This window comes from Loxodonta africana, chromosome 26 (genome assembly GCF_030014295.1).
Source record: "Loxodonta africana isolate mLoxAfr1 chromosome 26, mLoxAfr1.hap2, whole genome shotgun sequence".
In the NCBI taxonomy this organism is placed as follows: Eukaryota; Metazoa; Chordata; class Mammalia; order Proboscidea; family Elephantidae; genus Loxodonta; species Loxodonta africana.
In genome coordinates this window covers 48,868,870-48,885,077 of record NC_087367.1, presented here as the reverse complement: position 1 = coordinate 48,885,077, position 16,208 = coordinate 48,868,870, and the positions used below count along the sequence as shown (strand labels likewise).

The 16,208-nt window shown below is 42.6% G+C and overlaps 1 long non-coding RNA gene across 2 annotated transcripts in view; it reads left to right on the top strand.

The window, feature by feature from the left end:
- Positions 1 to 16,208, top strand: part of LOC135228707 (uncharacterized) — a 124,157-nt gene that overhangs the window by 17,205 nt on the left and 90,744 nt on the right. For both annotated transcript variants that reach the window (XR_010319496.1, XR_010319497.1), the window contains exons 2-3: positions 249 to 396; positions 7,531 to 7,705. This is a non-coding gene — a long non-coding RNA (uncharacterized LOC135228707). The remainder of the gene's footprint in view (positions 1 to 248; positions 397 to 7,530; positions 7,706 to 16,208) is intronic.

The following is a 16,208-nucleotide window of genomic DNA, read 5'->3' as shown; positions in this document are numbered from 1 at the left end:
AAATGAGCTCCAAACTCCGGATTTGAGTTAAGGATCATAAATTAACACAGAGAAATACGACTTTAGCAATAACTGCCTGCTTGAAGCCCAAGTTGCCTGAAAACACGGAATTTCAGTCTTTCAGCTCCTCTGCTAATCTAGGGACTAAGAACAGGATCTCACTGGAGCTCAAAGATGTGGGGCACTGGAAATACTCCTGGGTCTGTCTGCTCATGGCTGATTGCCTGATTCCCAGTTTTATTATACAGCTTAAATACAGACCAGAAGAGGAGTTTGGGGCTTGACACCTGACATCTTAACACCAGTTCCTGTTTCTTGAGGAAGGAAGAAGTAAAATAAATCAGCGTTTACTGTTTCCTTCTCCATCCCCGGAAGTCCTGATGAAGACCCTCTCAGGTAAGGATTGACAGGGAGCGGCTTGGTTTACTATTCAACTTTGTCCTTCAGTCACTTTGTTTATGTCCTGCATGTAAACTATTGTGCATTGAGAAGCATTCTAATTCTTGTGCAGAAGGACTAGACCTCCTGCAGAATGACTATATTGTGCCTCCCTCGGGCATCCCTGTCTGCGCAGCACCCCCCACCCCCAACTGCCCAACCGCCTCTCTCCTGGCATTCTGCTTCTAGAAGCATGTTCTTTTGATGCAGAGATGCAGCACACACAGAATCCCAGCTGGATTACAGACTTGAACCTGAAGACCTTATGCAGAATGACAATTTATGAACCACTAAGCTCAGTACTAAAGCAGGTACTTACCCCTCAGAGAAGGCCCTGGGGGAAGTTGACACCTGCATTCCCCAGCGCTCCTGCTGCTCTAGAAGTGCCTGAAATGCCTCTCTGGGAAAGGCCTTCAGAGTAGTAGGCTCATGGCCCACGTGGGAATTCAGGCCTATTTTTCTGTTAGAACGTCTCATTTCGCTCTGAAAATATTATTATCCAGTTTATTCACCAGGCATGAGTACAGACATCTCTTATTTTCAAAATTAACCCCATTCTCTAATACTAATTTGCCACCAAGAGTATATTCCAAAGTTTTTCCAATAGGCTAGAAAGTCTTTGCAAAGAGGGGAGTCCTGCGCCATGTTGTACAGTGACAACAGGGTTGGCATAATATGTTTACCGAGATACCTACCACTTTTTTTTATTTTTTATTGTGCTTTATTTGAAACTTTACAGAGCAAATTACTTTCTTGTTCAACCATTTATACACAATTGTTTTGTGACATTGGTTGCAATATTCATGATGTGTCAATATTGTCCTCTCCTATGCTCCAGTTCCCCGTTTCCATCCGCCATGATTCCTGTTCCGTCCTGCCCTCTTTTCAGTGCTTTTGGGCTGGTTTTGTACTTTTGGTCTCATACACATGATTGAACTAAGAAACACTTTCTTCACATGTGTTATTGTTTGTTTTATAGACCTGTCTAATCTTTGGTGGAGGGCGAACTTCCGAAGATACTTTCCACTTTGTTGCTTTCCATAATTCCTGAAATTCCAAGCCTGCCACCTGAAGAACTTCCTTTAGTGTTTCATTTAGAGCAAGTCTGGTGGCGATGAATTCTCTTAAGCGTCTTTCACCTGAGAATGTCAATATTTTTCCTTTACTCATGAAGGAAACAACAGCCTATAGAACACTGGGTTAATGTTTCTTTTCTTTCAGTGTTGAAAAAATGTTTTTTTCACAGCCTTTTGGCCTCCATGGCTTCTGATGATGAATACAGAGTCATTCCAATTGTTTCTCCTGTGTGAGATGAGTTGTTTTCTCTCTAGCTTCTTTGAAGATATTTTCTTGGTCCTTGTTATTCCACAATTGACAATGAGGCATTTGGGCATAAAATTATGTGAGTTTAACTTGTTGGAGTTTGCATAGCTTCTTGAATCTGTAAGTTTATGTCTTTCAACAAATTGGGAAAGTGTTGAGCCAGTATTTCTTCAGATGCTTTTTTCTACACCACATATTTTCTCTACACCTTATGGAATTCCAATAAATAAATGTTAGATATTTTTGAATTTTTTTGAGGCTCTGTTCATTTTTTTTCAATATTTGTTCTCTGTTTTCAGATTGGATATTTTCAGTTGAACTGTTTTCATCTCATTGATCCTTTTGTCTGTCAACAGCATTCCGCTGTAGAGCTGATCAAGTGAATTTTTTATCTCTATTTTTCTGTTTTTCCTGTCTAAAATTTTCATTTGTGAATGGTTTCTATGTATTTTTCTATTTTTCTAAGTTGTGCCTGTTACTTCTTTGAGCATGGTTAAAGTAGCTTTTTAAAGTTTTTGTCTGTGATTCCAAGACTGTGTCTTACTTCAATCTTACAGAAAATGTCGATGTTGTTTGTTTTAGGAATCACTTGACCCAGTTATGTTCAGGCTGCAGGTTCTTTCCCAACTTCTGTGTGCTGTGGCTCAGATGTCAGTTCAGATTTTGAAGACTTTGCAGTGATATTTGGATGTAATCTATGGGAGTGTCGCTCAGTCTGGGACCTTGTTGGTGTTCTAACCCATAATGCAGTTCTCAAAGGATTGATCTACTTCTTAGGGTCAGAGCAAAGCATATGCAACTGTGGGAGTGGGGAGGGGTATGAAAAACAACTTTATGGTATCCCTCTCTTGAGCCGCCTGGTCTCTGTCTCTCTGAGGCTCTCTGATGTCTGAGCAGCTACCTTCCTGGTCCACTGGCAAGAATGTTGGGGCTTTAATCTCTTCATTCTGCTGCGCAATTAAGTGACTGGGTCTGCGTATGAGGCCAAATAATGGTAAGATGGAGAAAATGTAACAGAGATTCCTGTACATTATTTGGTCCTTATATACTTAGGTCAGAGAGAAGGCACACTGTTTCTGGTGATACTTCCAAACAGGTATGGAGAAAAAGGCATTAACAGGTCGATAGCTGCATACTAGGTGTTACGGATTAAATTCTGTCTTCCCAAAATGTATATATCAGCTTGACTAGGCCATGCTTCTCAGTATTGTGCGATTATCCACCATTTTGTCAGCTGATGTGATTTTCCAATGTATTGTAAATCATACCTCTATGATGTTAATGATCGAGGATTTGAAGCAGTTATGTTAAGGAGGCAGGGCTCAGTCTACAAGATTAAGTTGTGTTTTAAGTCAATCTCTTTTGAGATATAAAAGAGAAAAGAGCAGAGAGACAGGGGGACCTCAGTACCACCAAGAAAGAAGTGTCAGGAGCAGTGCATCCTTTGGACCTAGGATCCCTGTGCTGAGAACCTTCTTGTCCAGGGGAAGATTGGTGACAAAGACCTTCTCGTAGGAGTGACAGAGAGAAAAAGCCTTCCCCTGGAGTTGGCACCCTGAATTTGGACTTATAGCCTCCTAGACTGTGAGGGAATAATTTTCTTTGTTAAAGTCATCCGTTTGTGGTATTTCGGTTACAGGAGCACTAGATATCTAAGACGCTAGGTACCAGGAGATGTACATTTCCCAGCTCTTTCACTCCCAGGGCCACTGTGACTAAGTAGCCAATGCCATAAATCCATGCGAGCAGACTGTTCTGATTACTGCTTTGACTCTACTGTCTGTTATGGTAACCACACCCACCTTGTCTTTGTTGATTGAGTGCCACCACTTGGCTGCTACCACCATGGGGTCCAGTCAACTGCATTGTAGTCAGGTGTCTTCATTCAGTTAGGGCAGTTCTCACTGTGGACTCTTACTTATATAAAATAGCAACCACAGAAGTCTTCAATAATGCTGGGGCTTGCTTCCCAAATTTGTACCTCACTGCTATGGTACAAAGAGAGCCCTCTGGGCACTCCGTGTGTGGGTCTGTGGGTCCAGCCTAATAAATCCATTCTAACATTCCAATTTCCCTCAGCCTTTGGATACCTTCTCCTACAGTATACAATGGCAGATCTGCCATTTCCACTTGATTTATTTTAGGCCACCACTTAATCCATGCTTCAGTAAACCAGCCAAATAAACTATGAGATCCTTTTCTAACCTCTCAAGCTGAAACACTGAATGAAGAATCTATGCTTCCTGGGCCTATATCAATAAACTCAGACTAATTCACCTTTATGTTGCTTGCACCATTACCCCACACCCATAATAGCCATTCCCACACATATTCACCAGGTTTCTGTATGTATATATTAGAAAAATCAAGCAGTTCTTTTGGAGTTTAGCATAGCTTTTCCTGGGTCACACTTTATAGTTCACCTTTTGGGGCTTGTTGGGACTGAAGTCTAGGTATAGGTCTAGAAGCAAAAATGGGCAGTGGCAGTGGGATGTTCAGCCGTGTCTTATAAGGCATCTGCCTAAGGTGATGCCCCAGGCAATGCCCCAGACACCATGCCAGGAGACAACTCAAACAAGACACTTCAGGCACAGCTGGGGTAATCTCATCAGATGGAGGTGGAAGGGATAATTGTTTTACTGGGAAGGGTGCCTTAGCAGGCAAAGTTAGAGAATCTCTTCAGATGGGAGTAAGAGGTCTGGTTCTGTTAGGAAGAGCGATTCAACAGAAATTGGAGGTTCATTGTCCCCCGCTTCCTGACTATCTGCCCATATGTCCTCATCCCGAGTTTCAGGATCCCATTTCTTCCCAATCAGTGCCATCACTCTAACTTCAGAAACCATTTGAGGTTGGATATTCAACCGGCGCTTTAATTCAGTCACACTTATGATAAGAATCTGAGTTTATTTTTGGCAGCATTAGCCTCGTTACTATAAGAAATATGGTGGTTTTCTTTCTGGGCACAAGTGGCAGCTTTCAGATCTTGTATGTGGTGCTTGAGCTTTGAGCCCATTTCTTTCATTCACCAGTGTGGCTCCAAAAGCAGGACCAACCAAGCAGCTTCCTTATTATTCTTATTCTGACAAAATTATAGAAAAGTATCAAATATGTAATCAGGCAGAGCCTTGTCTCACAAATATTTGATCCAGGTGTAGTAGTATTTTGCGTATTTCTATTGTCACCTCCCACCATGGATTAGCAATAGCCTATTTACTACTGGAGACAGTCATCAGTGCCTTTAAGACTAGCCAGACTTGAGAATCAATTCAGAAAACTCATCCTTAAGATTTGGTTCCTCTAGAACCACAGTAGGTACCAAATGTCTTAGTCTGGGATCTCTAGAGATGCAAAACTGCTGAACAGAATATATATATACACACGTATATATATAAAAAAAAGAGTGTGTGTATATATATGTGTGTGTATGTGTGTATATATATATAAAAAAAAAATTTTTTTTTTATATGGAAACCCTAGTTGCATAATGGTTAATAGCTATAGCTGCTAACCAAAAGGTTAGCAGTTCGAATCCACCAGGCACTCCTTGGGAACTCTGTGGGGCAGTTCTGCTCTGTCCTGTAGGGTCACTATGAGTTGGAACCGACTCGACAGCAATGGGTATATATATGTATGTATATATATATATACACACACACACACACACACACACATACAGGTATATACGCATACATATGTTAGTTGTGGCTGTTAGATGCCATCGATCCTGTGTAAAACAGAATGAAACACTGCCTGATCCTGAACCATCCTCACAATCATTGCTATGTTTGAACCCATTCTTGCAGCCATTGCGTCAGTTCATGTTGTTGAGCGCCTTCCTCTTTTTTTCTGACCCTCAGCTTTTCCAAGCATGATGAGCCTCTCCTGGGACAGGTCCCTCCTGAAAATATGTCCAAGGCACGTGAGACGAAGTCTCACCATCCTTGCTTCTATGGTGCAATCTTGGTGTACTTCTTCCCAGATGGATTTGTTTATTCTTCTGGCAGTCCATGGTATATTCAGTATTCTTTGCCAACACCATATTTTAAATGAATCAGTTCTTTGGTTTTCCGTATTCATTGTCTAACTTGCTCAAGCATGTGAGGTGATAGAAAATATCATGGCTTTGCTCAGGCACACCTTAGTCCTCAAAGTGACATCTTTCCTTCACAACACTTTAAGGAGGTCTTTTGCCATAGATTTGCCCAATGCAATACATTGTTTGAATTCTTGACTGCTGCTTCTGTGGGCATTGATTATGGATTCAAGTTAAATGAAATGCTTGATGACTTCAGTATTTTCTCTATTTATCATGGTGTTGCTTACTGGTCCAGTTGTGAGAATTTTTGTTTTCTTTATGTTGAGGTGTAATCCATACTGAAGGCTGTAGTGGTTGCTCTTCATCAGTAACTGCTTCAAGTCCTCTTTACTTTCAGCAAGCAAGGTCGTATCAGCTGCATATCATAGGTTGTTAGTGAATCTTTCTCCAAAACTGATGCCATGTTCTTCTTCTTACAGACCAGCTTCTCAGATTATTTGCTCAGCATACAGATTGAGTAAGTATGGTGAAAGGATACCACCATGACACATAACTTTCTGATTTTAAACCACACGGTATCCCCTTGCCCTACTCAAATGACTGCCTCTTGGTCTACGTAGATATTCCGCATGACTACAGTTAAGTGTTCTGGAATTCCCATTCTTTGGTAAGCTATCCATAATTTGTCATGAGCCACACAGTTGAGTGTGCTTGCATAGGAAACAAAAATAGGTAAACATCTTAGTGATAGTCTCTACTTTCAGCCAAGATCCATCAGACATCAGAAATGATATCCCACGTTCCATGTCTTCCTCTGAATCCAGCTTGAATTTTTGGTAGTTCCCTGTCTGTGTACTGCTGCAACTGTTTTTAAATTATATTCAGCAAAATTTTTCTTGCATGTGATGTTAATGACATTGCTCGATAATTTCCGCATTGCGTTGGACCACTTCTCTTTGGAATGGGCACACATATAGATCTCTTTCAGTCATTTGTTCAGGTAGCTGTCTTCCAAATGTATTGGAATAGACAAGTGAACACCTCCAGCACTGCGTCCCTGTGTTGAAACATCTCATTTGGTACGCCATCAATTCCTGGAGCCATGTTTTTTGCCAATGGCTTCAGTGCAGCTTGGAGTTCTTCCTTCAGTACCATCAGCTCTTGATCCTATGCTACCTCCTGATATGGTTGAACGTCGACCAATTGTTTTTGGTGTATTGAGTCTTTGTATTCCTTCCATCTACTTTTGATGTTTCCTCTGTTGTTCGATATTTTGCCCATAGAATCCTTCAGTATTGCACCTAGAGGCTTGAATATTTCCTTCAGTTCTTTTAGCTTGAGAAATGCCAGGTGTTTTCTTCCCTTTTGGTTTTCTAACTCCAGATCTGTTCACATTATATTATCATACTTTGTCTTCTCCAGCTTCCCTTTCAGGTATTCTATTGAGCTCTTTTACTTTATTTTTCCTTCTATTCTCTTTAGCTACTGTACATTCAAGAGCAAGATTCAGAGTCTCTTGTGATATCCTCTTTGGTGTTTGCTTTCTTTCCTGTCTTTCTAATGACTTTTTGTTTTTTTCATATATGATGTCCTTGCTATCATCCCACAACTAATCTGGTCTTCGATCATTAGTGTGCAGTGCATCAAATCGCTTCTTGAGATGGTCTCTAAATTCAGGTTTGATATACTCAAGGGCATACTTTGACTCATGGACTTGTTTTAATTTTCTTCAGCTTCAACTTGAACGTGAATATGAGCAACTGATCATCTGTTCTGCAGTCAGCCCCTGGCCTGATTCTGACTCATGATATTGACCTTCTCCATCATCACCTTCCACAAATTTGTTTTCTGTCTATTCTGCCTGGAGTGGTTCACGAGTATAGTCACCGTTTATGTTCCTGACGAAAGGTATGTGCAATGAATAAGTCATTGGTCTTGCCAAATTCTATCATGTAAGCTTCAGTGTCATTTCTATCATCAATACCTTATTTTCCAACTGCTGATTTGTCTGCTTTGTTTTCAACTTCGCATTCTAATTACGTAATTATCAGTACATCTTGATTGATCAATGCATCACGTTTGATCAGTTTCAAACTGCGGAACTTGGTAAAAACCTTCAACTTCTTCATCTTTCACATTCATGATTTGTGTGTAAATTTGAATAATAGACTTATTAACTGGTCTTCCTGGTAGGCCTGTGGGTATTAACCTATTGCTCGTAGTGTACTTCAGAAAAGATCTTGAAATGTTCTTTTTATCGATGAATATGGTGCCGTTCTCTTCAGTATCTCAATCCTGGCATAGTAGGACATATCATTGTCTAGTTTAAAATGTCCAAAACCAAGCTATTTCAGCTCACTAATGCCTTGGATTACTGACCTTTATGCATTCGATTTCATTTTTGATGACTTCCAATTTCCCGATTCATACTTCCTTTATTCCACATTCTGATTATTAATGGATATTTGCATCAGTTTCTTCTCATGATGAGTTGTGCCCCATCAGCAAATATCATTAAAGTGGGATCTACTTTGAGGAGGTCGCTCTTCCCCACTTGTATTTTGAGTGCCTTCCAATCTAAGGGGTTATCCTCTGTCATTCAATCAGACAGTGTTCCAGTACTATTTGTAAGATTTCACTGGCCACTTGTTTTTAGAAATAGATCACTAGGTCCTTTTTCCTAGTCTGTCTAAATCCAGAGCTCCACTCAAACCTGTCTACCATGGGGGACCCTGGTGGTATTTGAAATACCGGTGGCATAGCTTCCAACATCACAGCAACATGCAAGCCACCACACTACAACAAACTGACAGAAGAGTGGTGGGAGTTAAGAATGAGAAGAACCAAAAAGAGTGCTTCTTCCATGTCTGCTGATTTAGAGGAACCATGAAAAATTGTCAAGTGAAGAGTGATTCAGAGAAAAACATGGGTAGAGTGTGACGTAATTTCCATAAAAACAAACAAATGAATGTACTTACATGTGTCCCGGCAAAAAGAAGTGTGTAAAAGGGTACATATGTATCTTTGGACACTGGACACTTCAGGGGAGCAGGTACAATATACTTATGTGGGGATGGCTCTTATTATAACTTCTATATACAAATCTCTATTGTTAAATGTGTTATAAGAATGTAAAACCTTTTAAAGTTTAATAACATCATACATGTATGTGTGTGTATTTGAAACTTTTTTTTTTTTTGACTATTTTATATATGTGTTTTTTAGTTATCTAGTGTGGCTATAGCAGAGATACCACAAGTGGATGGCTTTAACAAACAGAAACTTATTCTCTCACAGTTTAAGAAGCAACAGGTTTGAAGTCAGGGCACCAGGTCTAGGAGAAAGCTTTCTCTCTTTGTGGCTCTGGGGGAAGGTCCTTGTCATCTATCTTCCCCTGGCCTAGGAAATTCTCAGCGCGTGGACACTGGGTCAAAAAGACGTGCTCCACTCCAGGCACTTCTTCCTTGGTGGTATGAGGTCCCTCTCATTTCCGCTCACTCTTCTCTTTGTATCTCAAAAGAGACTGACTCAAGACTCACCCTAATCCTGTAGATTGTGTCCTCCCTCATTAACCTAAATGCCTCTAATCCCGCCTCATTAACATCACAGAGGTTAGAATTTACAACACATAAGTAATCACATCAGATCACAAAATGCAGGACAACCACACAATACTGGGAATCATGGTCTGGCCAGGTTGACAGACATTTTGGGGGACACTATTCAATCCATAACAATAGAGAAAACACTGTCTTCAATGGCAGATTCAGAGACTTTTATCAATCTATGAAGGGCAAACACAGAAATTGAACAAAATTCAGACCAGCGAAGTATTGCTTGCTCTTGTAACTAATGACTTCTTCTGGTCTCTATGCCTGGAAATGGCCAAAAAGAATTCTGTGAGGATTAATTCAGTTATTGCTAAAACATCTACTGCATTTACATGTCTACAGATAAGGAAGAATGCTGGACACCATGTGTGATTCATTAAGTAACACAGGGACTATTAGACTGTTGTTCTCCTTCTCTGATATGCCACTATCACCTTCTCCCCTTGTTGCTCTCCTGAAAAACCCACACTTGTATATTCTAGGCTTTTTTCCAGGATTGAATTTGCAGGAAGTTAAAGATATATCTTTGAAAGATAAAAAAGACTTTGGCCACATTGTCTTTAGACAGTCGAACTTCCCAGCCAACCTCTGTGCAGGATGGGAATTCACAATCCCTCCTACTCAGTACCTCTGAGCAGGACGGGATTTCTGTTTCATTATCAGGAGACTGTGGAATTCACCCCTCTTCAGAAAACTTACTTTCCTTTGCCTCAAACTCTCCCTCTCAGGATCTGTCACGGTCACTCTGAGAAATTCACATGGGCAGCCTGTATGGAAGTGCCCATCCTAGAGGCCCTGCCCTCCTTTCCTTGCTCCATAGGGCTTCCTCTGACACTTGGGGTCGCATCTCCCAGGGAGTACACACCTCTGGCACTTCCAGGGATTCCCAGGCCCTGGGATACTGTGGATGGGACTTGGAACTCAATCTGTTTCTTCCCATCCTCACCTTTGGTTATCTGTGTTCTGTCTTCACCAGATTTAGGAGGCCTTGTCTTCTCTTTGCTCGTTTCATCTCAGTCAAGCTTTTCTATTCCAACTCTCTGATCTCAGGACAGATCAGGTTAGACCACAGAAAAGAGAAAAGACCAAGCAAACATCACTGATCTGTGCAGAAGCTGCTGGGAAGAGATTCGATTCTCATTGGTTTAAGGTTTTATGCCCACTGCTCACCGGCAGGCAGGTTCCCCTCAGAGTCTGGCTTCTGTCTGGTACCTTGTACTACAAAGAACTCAGTGACCAGCCCACCTTCACAATCACACCTCCCTTAGAGCTATCTTTGCAGAGGCTCTTTCTCAGACTTCCATGTCCCACTGAAATCCCATTTCTCTTTCCTTACAAACATTGTGCTCATTCTCAGGGCCCTGAGACCTCATCTGCAGATGAGTCTTGTCCTCTTCTCTCCTTGGCGGGGGGAGCTTTGGAGTGGACCTCATGTCTTCGACAGCTATCCTGGGGCTTCTTCCACCCTGGTGCTCTAGGGCTGGATCTCTCCATGTACTAGAGGGGGCGTGGAAGGGGCACAAGGCTAAAAGAGTGGATCTTCCAGGTGAGGTGGGTTTAAGAAGCCTGAATGAAGTTCTTCCCTGAAGGGTGCATATTTTGCAGTCCAGACATCCTGCTTCTGTCAGTCTAAGAGTCCTAGCACGTCTTCAGGCGCTTTCTCCTTTGACCTTGAGGCCATGCCTGCACCCTCTGCAGCCAGGTCTCTGACATGTGTAGCAGCACCAGTAGGTGTGGTAACCTCTTCAGCCCCTGTCTTCTCCTCCAGATGCTCCTGGAGGTGCCTGGCTCTTCTTGCCAGGACTCCAGGATGCTGACCAGGGACTCAGTGTTGGTTAGACTGAGGGCAGACCTGATGGCACTCACTTTCTTCAAAAACTCAGCCTCAAGACCAGGGGCCTTTTGCCGACAGGGGTGTGAGATGTTTTGGTCTGGTCCGCCAGACCGTAGCTAACCCCTTGACCTTACACACTTGGGTAGAATACTCATACTTGACCTATGGATCTCTGGAGTAATTTGATGAGTGAGAATTCTGCCTAGTGGAAGCTGATGCAAAAGGCCTTGCTGATACTTGGGGAATCCTCCTGGGCTTGGAACTTGGGCTTTTTGTTCTCATGTTCTACCCTGAGTGACACTTTCCTCTTGGGTTGAGACTTGCAATAATGGAGAGTTAATTTACATGAGCCCTCTGGGCTCTGGTGTCTCAACTGTGACCTAAGTCTCTGGTCTAGGGATCCCTGGAGGCCTCTCCATCACCACCATCCTCCACTTCCACAGTCCCCATGGTTTCTTTCTTCTTCCCCAGGCACAGACCATACTTTAGGGAATTTACTCTGGGCAATAAAGTCTCCTCCAGAAAATTTCAGTGATGGTACTACCTTATAGCAAAAGTCTATCGTTTTTCAAAAAATTATAATACATTGATTTAAAAATAAAACTCCCAGTTTTCTTTTAGTAGATTCCAATTCATAGCAACCCTATAGGACAGAGTAGAACTCCCCTTAGGGTTTCCAAGGAGCAGCTGGTGGATTCCAACTGCCAAACCTTTTAGTTAGCAGCCGAAGGTTTATCCTGTGATAGTTTATAATATAAACAGAGGATCGCCACATTAAAAAAATTTTTTTTTTTTTGCGTTTGTTGGATGGAAGTGAATTTGCTCCTGTGGAATATGGAAGTTACCTCATGCTCTGCACCTTCATGATAATACATGGTTTCTCTAAAAACTGTTTTCTATGAAAGTTATTTTTTTTAGTAAATTTAGAGTGTAAACATTGAAACAGGAGAATCAGTCTCCTCTTTGTAACTTGTTTTCATCCTCCTTTGAAGGGAAGGATTTTCATAGAAGGAATTATACTTAAAGAGACAGCGTAATTTGTACTTTTCTGTGTGATTTAAAACTTCTCCTCGTACCGTTAACTAGCCTACACCAGGAGATTAAAATTGCCTTTCTCTGAACAGAAGCCCATTACCATGTCCTTCAGCGTGAGGCAGAAACAGATGTCCATATTTGAGAGTCTGATGGCACAAACCTTAGTAGCTGAATCACAACCATGCCTCCTGTGTGGGCGGGCGGGGCTTGTATATGTCAGTTTAAGGGTCAGTTTTTTTCTGAGTTTGAGGGAAGGATTGGCGAGTTAAGGAAGAAAGAGAAGGAGTTTGGGAGGGGAGTGTAAGCTCCAGTGACAGACAGAAGATGGGGTGGGGGATCTCTCAAAGGGTATTAGAGGCCAGTCAGAAAACCAGGAAGCAGCAGGAAGCAGGGCCAGTGGAGGGCAGCACTGGGTGGAGGAGGACAGCAAAACTGGCCTGAAAAGAGTGATAAATGACTGATCCTAGATGAAGCTCAGGTTAAGAAAAGTAGGAAAATAAAAAATTCTATCCTGTAGCCATCTTTGTGGTTAGGGGTTGTTAGGCTCTTGAGGGAGGTGGGCAGGAGACACAGGAGGGGAAGGGGAGTTCCTGGATCTAGGAAGGAGTCTACAGCCCTTCTTCTGCCCTCAATGATGTGGGTTCTGGCCTCTTCAACCTACCACTCCCAGAACCTCCTGAGAAATTTCCTTAGTTCTTCACATGGTATATTAATTCCATCTCATTAGAAAATATAATAATGAAGTACGCTTCTTGCAACCCACCCTTTCCACCATCCTATACTCTCTGCCCCAGTTGCCCACTGGCTTCCTTCCTTTCCACCATGTTCAGATCCAGAACAAAAGAGTGCCTTGTCTGCAGCTATTCTGGAAAGCTCTCAAACTTACAATTGAATTCTTTCATTTCATCCCTCATTTATTCCTACATTTCTTATTGACAAAATAAACTTTGGTTAATTATCTACTAAATGACAGAAAGTGCTTTCTCAGGAGAATCTTCCTTATGACCTTATCCATTCATCCCAAATCCTTCATCTTGTCCTACCGTGGCTCTCTTTTCTGGTGGAAGTCAGACCTTTTGTTCTGTAGCACTCATCAATCTGGGACAACTTTTCCTCACCTTTATCTGGAGTCTTAGAGAAAGGCCTTTTCCTCGTGTGTCACTGTTTCATCCTGCTTGGGTGAAGATGTCCAAACATAATGGTCTGAAGGACCTTTATCCCTTCTCCCAGCAGGAAGCTTTGATAACCTGGGGACTCTGTCTTGCTCCTGAATTTCCTTGATTCAGTAGCTACAGTTTCTCTCCCACAAGACCTGAGGTCGGCACCCTTTTCAAAAAGCAGCTGAGATCTGAGTTAGCACCAAGGCTTCCGTAATCCTGTGTGACATCATTGCTGACAGTGCTGAGTTCCATGGGCCCAGTTTGGAGCTAAACACGGCAACCAGAAAAACATGAAACTGTCAGGTAGGCGCTTGAGAAGTGCTAGTGCCAATGTGGGAAGAAGGAGATTAGATACTAAAAATGAATTGAAACTTTTCCGTGCCGTGTAAGGGGTTACTATCCCTTGGTGGGTAAAGAGAGCACAGGGAATGATAACAGTATCATGGGCAGCTGCTTTCTCCCAGTCCTCTCATTTGACTCTGTTGGAATCATGTCTCTCCAGCTCTGGTTATAAAATGTCCACTCTGAGCCCCTCTTAGGTCTCCTTAGCCTCTGAGTCTTCACACAGGCTCTGCTCTCTGACTAGGAGATGTTCTCTCCCTTCCCATCTGCTGGCCTACTCTCCCTGGTGAAGCATGGAGGTGAAGAAAACTGACCCCACTGGAACAGATGAGGTTTATGACTTACCAAAAAGCCCTAAGACTCAGGAATTTTGTGGTCAGCCAGAATGGGAAGTTTGGGAGTTGACTTGGGGAAATCCCATGACAGACTCTGTTTTTGTTTAGGAGGCCATTTAGAAGAGAAACCAGCAAATGGGGAGACCATTTGAGGAAGAAATTAAGAAGGTTGGGGTGGTGATGAGGAAGGAGGAGACTTCTCCAAGGAAAATAAAAGTTTCCACATGGGGATGGTAGGGGCTTGTTTTGTGTGACCCCAAAGGACAGAAGAGGCAGGAATGGTAGGGAAACAATAGAACAAAAGATAATCTGTGCCTGTTCACAAATGTAACAAATGCCCCAGTGTTTTTACCCTGTTTCCTCAGACTTTTCTCATCAAGCCATCCTTCCCTTTTTACTGAAGCCTGTGGAAAATACCTGGGGCTTCCTGGATGCTCGGCCTTTTTTCATCCCTTAACTATTCAGTCATATTCCCAACTTGGTTCAGGCATGACTTCCTGGTTGTAGTCTTCCCTGAATCTTCTCCTGGTAGATGAGTCCACTTCTTGCTCTGTACTCCATTGTACCCAGGAAACCCTTTACCACAGCATAAAACACAATTGCATTTACTACACATTCTTCCTCTCTCTGTGCCCACGCCTTCTATGAGACTCCAGAGTACCGTTCATTAGCAGGAGGAGTCTTTTTCCACCTGTTAGTTGAAGGCTGACCATACAGTTGCTTCGGCCCTTGGAATAGTAGCAGAGATGATACAAGGAGAGAATTGAAAAGATTTTACATTGAGGCTTGCCCTTTTGTTGCTCTTAAACCCTGAGAACCTGTGGGAATGACCCCAGGCCAGCCTGCTGAATGATGAGGGACCACTGGAAAGAGGATCCAGCGGTTTCACTGAGTTGATTTGAGGCAAACTGGCTCGCAGGTGACCTGGAAGCAAATTGTAGACACATGAGTAAGCCCTGCTGCGAGCCACTGTGGCTGGCCCAGATCAGAAGAACCCCAAATTGACAACCTGCAAAATTGTGAGCTTAGTAAATGGTTGTTTTTTTAAGACACTATATTTTGGAGTCATTTCTTACACAGCAATACGTGACTGATACACCTGTTAACTTGGCTGTTTCTCTCACCAGGCAGTGAGGCAACTTCTCTAAGTCATTTCATCACCAAGAGCATCTGGCCTAGGGTCTGACATGTAGCTGTTCATACAGGAAATCTTTGTTGACTTAATGCATGAATGGGTAATACGAATTGTATGTGTGAGTCTGCACAAAATCATGTATGAAAAAAAGCATGATTTTTTAAAAAATAAAATGAATTGAGGCTCAGAACTACCTGCTTACAAAATTGAGGGGAGTTTTTAACCTCACTTACTTTTAGGGTACTCCCTCATCCAGATATGCAGTAATTCCCAGGGTCTAATGAAGGACCAGTGCTTGGAGAAGACCTTCAGCACACCCGTTGCCTCAGCCTATGTGGGTGATCTCTCTAGAAGCATTCGTTCTGCTGTTTCCCTTCTCAGCTGGAGCATGAGAACCTTGGTGGGGCTGTCAACAGCATAACAGGGTTTGTCTACTTATGTGCCTGCATCAGCCTTTGAGGTGCTGTAACCTACTCCAGGGCACTATCAAGAAGGAGGTCCTACTCCTTCCCAATGTCTAGGACCCTACTATCTGACTCTCACTCTTCCCCTGGGCTCCAGTTCACTCAGTGTGATCACCTCAGTGAGCTGAGGCTTTTACCACAGACTCTTCAGAGTCTTGAAGTTTCAGGGCTTCAACACTGTGAGTCCAGCTATCTCCTTGAAATGAGGTAGGGAAGGAGGAAAAATGTAGGAAGACTTTATTTTCCATTTAATGTTGCAATAAAATTTCTTGCCCTGCATTTTCGAAGGGTCCCGCCTAACAATTCCCTCTGTTCTCTTCCAAGATGTAGGATGATGAAGAGTGAATGTTTTTGTGTCATAATCTGCAGAAGGCTGCAACGTGCACATGGGGTCCATTCCCCCGATGCTCACACTAGAGCACCCCACCCATGTGGAAATCTCTGCAAGTGTTACTGAGTCCCTCCCACATCCACAGTGAACAGCTTTCAGATTCT